This window comes from Symsagittifera roscoffensis, chromosome 8 (genome assembly GCF_963678635.1).
Source record: "Symsagittifera roscoffensis chromosome 8, txSymRosc1.1, whole genome shotgun sequence".
Lineage (NCBI taxonomy): Eukaryota > Metazoa > Xenacoelomorpha > Acoela > Convolutidae > Symsagittifera > Symsagittifera roscoffensis.
In genome coordinates this window covers 6,507,121-6,513,120 of record NC_087069.1, presented here as the reverse complement: position 1 = coordinate 6,513,120, position 6,000 = coordinate 6,507,121, and positions in this window count along the sequence as shown.

The window sequence follows — 6,000 nt, the reverse complement described above, 5'->3', positions numbered from 1 at the left end:
ACGTGGTTTGTGTTTGATGTTATATAAATGACATAATGTGATGATTTCGTTATTTATGAATTCTGTGCCGTTGTCTGTAACTAAAAATTCTGGTAGTCCGAATTTGGCTATCCAGTGTTCATAAAGTGTTGTGTAAGCGTAATAAGCGTTACAATGTGGTAATGGGTTAAGTGCTGCATAATGTGTAAATGCGTCAACAATTACCATAATGTAGGAGTTTCCTTCGGATGATGGTGAAATTGGTCCTTTTGTATCAAATGAAATACGGTGGTTAAAGTACAAACTTTGTCCTTTAAAATCTTGTTTTTGTGCTATTTGTTTTTGATTTGGATAAGGTTTTTTTAGCTGACATACTATACAATCATTGCATAGTACTTTTATCCAAATTGGTGCAGTTGGGAAATAAAAGTTTTGTATGAAATTTGATTATGTTTTCTCTGATCCAGAGTGTCCTTTAATGTTTTGTGTATGTGAAATGTTAAAAGCTATAAAAATCATACTTAAAGGGAGACAGGGAACTGTCGATTCATTTAATTGGTATTCTAGAAGGTCTGTGTTTTCATTAATTATTGTATTGTTGAATTTTCGAAAATATCGGAGGAGTGTTTTATTTCCTAAAATTGGGGTATCTGCTTTTACGGGTTTAGTTTTATATTTGTGCCATGATTTTAGTTGTCTAATTACTGGGTCAAGATTTTGATATTGTTTCAAGGTTGTAATTGTAATTTTTTTCATCAGTTAGATTTTCTTTTTCAATTAATGGAAAAAGGTCTTTTTTATGCGAGTTTTGTTTTACTCTTTTTTGTTGGGTGTTATTTTTTATCCATTGTGAATATGGAATTGGTTTGAAAGTTGATGTTCCAAGTAGATCAACTTCGTAGTGGTTATTTTGGCAATCTAAATAAATTGGGAAGTGTTGTAAATTATTTATCTGTGATTGTTCAACGTCAGTTTTTACTGCATATTTGCATTCTAGTCGGGGTGATGTTTCGTTTTCTGCAAGGTAAAATTTTATATTTTTGGGTATTTCAACTGTAGTTTTACGTGTAAGTAATTCAGGTGGTGTATTTCGACTTAATGTGTCTGGTAATGCAAGATTCTTTCCTGCTGTCCAAACTATATGTAAGTTTGGAAATTTCATTAGAATTAATTGAAATATGTAAACTCGGTGATTTGGATTGGATTTTTGTGTAAAGAGAAAAATGATTGGTTTGTGATCTGTCAATAGAACTGTTGGATGTTTTGATCCAAGTATCAGAAATTCATATTCTGTAAGTGTATAGATTACGGCTGTACTTTCTCTCATTAGGGTTGAGAGTCTTAGCTCTGCTTGAGTGAATAATCGAGAATTTGCTGATATAAGGTTCATTTTGTTTGTACAATTATGTGATTGTAATAACGCTGCGCCGATGCCAAAATTTGAAGCATCGCACATTGCATAGAATGGTTGATTTGGGTCTGGAATTGTATTCGAAATTTGTTCAGTTAGGAGTTTTTTAATTTCTTCAAATCGTGTTTGATGTTCTGTATTCCATTCAAAATTATTTTGTTGTCTGAGTATATTATAGAATGGTCTTAAGTATAATTGCATTTTATAGACGTATTTGCTTAAAAAATTTAACATTCCAAGGAATTCTTGGATTTTCTTTTTGTTTGTTGGTGGTTGAAGCTTCTGAATAGCATCAATGCGTGATTTTAATGGAGTGACTGTTTTTCTTTCTATATTGTGTCCTAAAAATTTAACTCGTTTTAAAAAGAAGTGTGATTTATCGGGAGCGGCCTTCAGATTTTCGTTCTGAAGTATTTTGTGATAGTGTTCTAAAACTTTAAACATTTCTTCTTTTGTCTGTGATTGCATAAAAACATCCTCTAAAAAGGTGATTGCGTTTTTCTTGAGTATTAGTGGTCTAAAAATTTTACTCATAAAAGCTGAAAATGCTGCTGGTCCTATGGATATTCCATAGAAGAGGCGGTTGAATTCATATTGTTGATTTCCAATAACAAATTGTGTTAAGCGTCGCGATTGTTCATCTAGTGGCATTTGATTGTATGCACTATTCATATCTGCGGTTGTAAAGTATTTTCCGTTGATTTTTGTTAAAATAACTTGTATTGGTTCAATAGGCCAATTGCATTTTGATTCGTCTATTAGTGAATTAAGATATCTAGCGTCTAGAACTATTTTTAATGATTCTCCTTTTGCTAGGATGATAACCGGGTTGATAAATGTGTTACCTTTTGGTTGTTCTTCTTTGTTTACCGGTGAGATAATTTTGTATTGTTCTAAAATATCGAGTAATCTGTTGACTTTATCGTGTAAATGAATTGGTACTTTACTTGCTCTTTGTTTTTTGAAAACTGCGTCAGGTTTTAACGGGAGATGTAGTGATGAACTGATTTTGCCAACATCAAATTTGGATGTTGCATAAACTGATGAATATTTTATTAGCTGTTTGGCTAACTTATCAAATTCGTCTTGTGTTATTTGTGAATGTTGGAAGTTAAACATTGTTAAAAATTTCTGTTGATCCTCTGTATAGTTATTTATGTTGAATGTAGGTTTGAAATATGGGGTTTTTGTGAAATAATCTGTATTTCTTTTTTCATTACTTATTATATTATTTATGGATAATTCTTCATTAAGAATTGTGGATTGACAAATATCTAATAACTGGAGTATATTATTTAGCGGTATGCTTTTTCATGCATTGGTGATATCGTAGCGTTGGTTTTGCAATATCCTAAAAGTCCTAAAGGTAATGTTACTTGATATGGTCTAATTTCATATCTAAGTGAATATCGTAGCGGATTTTACCGAAATATGTACTATTCATTAGTGATAATTCTTGTAAACGTGTGCTTCTAGTGTCACGGGGCTTTAGATGTCCACCAGGTTGACCTTTACTTTTTTGAAAATTAACTGGTATATATGATGTTCCTTCGTTTATAGGATGACTTGTGGCGTATGGGTCGATTTTTATTTTTCCAGTGGTCATGTCGAATCTTTTTTCGTATTCAACTAATATTTCGGAGTATTGTGTTTTGTGAAGTGGGTTTCTGTATTTACATGCAAGTTCTGTTTCTTGATATATTTGAAAACGTGTCAATTTATTTTCTATATTGTGTATGTTATTAAAATTAGAACTTTGTTTTCGTGATGGATTTACTTGTTCGTATGGAATTGATTGTATAAAATATTTTTTGTGAAATTTTATCATTCGAGCGTGTATTTTTGCTACTTGAAATGTTGTACATGTGTCTTCGGGGAACCAAACAATTGTTGCTTGTGTTCGTGTTGTAGGGTCACAATAGCCTTGATCGTTTTTACAAGGTAATCTAATTCCTTGATAGATCATTGTGTTTTCAGATAAATCGCGTGTGAGGTGTATTTTTTCGAGTTGTATTTTCCAATCGAAAAACATTATTTCTTGATATCCTTTATTTTTTGTGTCTGCTTTGCAGTTTGATGGGTTATTTATACCAATGTGTGGTATCCAGTGTTTATCGTGTATGTCATAAAAAAATCTTCCGTGTGCGCCGTTGTATGGGTATTTTTCATCTAGTTTTATATGTCCTTGATATCCTTCAAGTTCTGCTTGATGTACAGAATCTGCAAAAACTTGGAAATATACGAACTTTCTATCTGTGTTTTTATTTCTTGTGATATTTAGTCTGAGTAACTCGTTTTTACAATCTTCGGGATTGAGATGTAAAAGTCGTTCGATATTACTCTGGTAGAATGATTCGTGGTCGTTTTTATTTCCATTTGAGACTTGTGAACAATGTACTTTCTTTTCAGAAATGGTTGCTGTGAATTTATATCCTATAACTGTTGTTGCTCGGGCTTTTGAATAAAGTGTCGCTATTACATTGGTAGTTTCTATAGCTTGTGGTTCTGTTTCGCCTTGTGATACTTGAATTATTGCATATTTGTTTAGTGTTTTTTGTTCATTTTCTTCACAATCGTAATGTGTTACTAATAAATCTTGGGGTCATGTGCGGGGGGAAGGATTTATGTTCTGGTTGGAGATTACTAGAAAAAGGAGTTGGAGAAAAATTAATGTTTTTAGAATATACATGTGTATGATAATCCTGAGTATGGGTTATAAAATGTGATGTAACCAATTGTCTTTTTGGTATATCTGTCGTATTTGTATATTACTTCAGTTGTTATAAATGGTGGTGGTAGTGATTGAGCTGTTATATTTGGTGGGTTTAATGGGTTGGGATGTTGAGCAATGTTGTTTAGTTTAACCGTGATTTCAAATTTTAATTGTAGACTATTTTGTTGGAGTATTTGGATGTTATGATCACGAATGTCTTCGTGGATGTCTTGTCTATATTGCAGTCTATTGAGTGCCCAGTTGTGGAGTCGGTTACTTTCTGGGTGTTGTCCAAATAATGATGGAGGTGCTGTGAATGTATTCCAGTCTAGTCTTAAAGGAATATTTGTTGATGATTGTTCTCGATATCTAGCGTCGAGGTTATTTGGGAAATTTAAGTTAAAAGGCGTTGGTGAAATCTGGCTTATTGATGGTGTTGATGGTAGTGATAATGTTTCTGGTAGTGATGAGGATGTTGTTGTATCCGTAGAATTATCTATTGGATCATTGATTAAATTTTGTTTACCTTGTGTGAATGATTGTGTTGTCCAATATGGTAGTCGTGATGTTTGGTTTGGGGGGTTAAAGGGATTTTCACGTATTTGTTCAGATGTTGGTGTTGAACCTAAGTAATCCGAGGGTAAGCTTGAGGTGCTATGTTGTGAAAGAAGCGTAGGGGTTTCTGGTAATATCCCAATGGGGTTTTCTGGAGTACTTTGTGATGGGGATTGGGGTATATCAAAATGAACTCGGGGGGTTTGAAAATTTCTGTTTCGTCGAGGATGTATAAATTGTCTATGTATTTCAACTGTATTTTGATTTTGACTAAGATTTCGTATTCTACTTAATTCTTGTGGTAGTGTTGGGTATAAGTTATATGTTGGTTCACTTAGAGGTGCTTGTCGTTGAGCTGGTTCTAGTGGTTCAGATAAGCGAGCGTGTCGTTCTTCAAAGGTATAGGGGTTATCTTGGAAAGAAGTTCGTGCAGATGTTTGGGGGTTTCGGGTAGTTGTAGGTGGTGTTGGGTTTTCTTGGGATGATGTCGGTGAAGACTGACTGTGTGATTGTTGGTTAGCAATTTTTGATGGTTTTTGATCTATTTCTTTTAGTGAAAAAATTTATGTTTATTGTAGTATTCTTCTAGAAAAAGAATTAGGAGAATTGTTGCTAGGGTGAATGTGATGATTGCTTTTTTTATACATTTGCATATTGTCAAGATGAGGGATGATAGAAATGTTATAAAAGTTACAAATAGTAAAAAAATATCGGTTCTACTAAAAATGGTTCGTATCATTTAGATAAGTTTTGTGAATCGTACCTGTGGATATAGTCAATAGCTTTTGAAAGTTGGAGGTATAGTTCAATTATGGAATAGAAATTTTAAAAAATATTGCAAAAAATGATTAAGATTATTATAAAAGCTTCAAAGGTATCAAAAAGAAATATGATTAAAAGTTTAAATATCGTTAAAAAGTTTATGAGAATGTTAAGAATTATGTTGACTGGTCGAGAGAAGAGCATTTAAGAAATGGCTTCTCGATCGAATATTTTTTGTTGTTTGAGGTAATTTTCAAGTGTGGTCGAATTATTTATTGGTTTTTTGACAAGTGGGTTAAGTTTTGTGAAAAATTGTTGGGGGCAAATTTTATGGTGATCGGGAGGTCTTCTTTTTCTTTATTATTTTTTGTCAAGTGATCTGGGGTATTTTTGAGTTTTTGATACTTTAGGCTAATTAAAATGGTCGTTCTCTTACTTTAGGCTAATTTAACATATTTGTTTGGGGGGTTTTTGAGGTCTGAGTTGGGGAAATATAGTTGATCTTTGGGTTATTAGATAAGGGAGGGTTATGATATTATGGTGATATTTATTTTAGTTGTCAAGTTGGAATGGTTTGCTT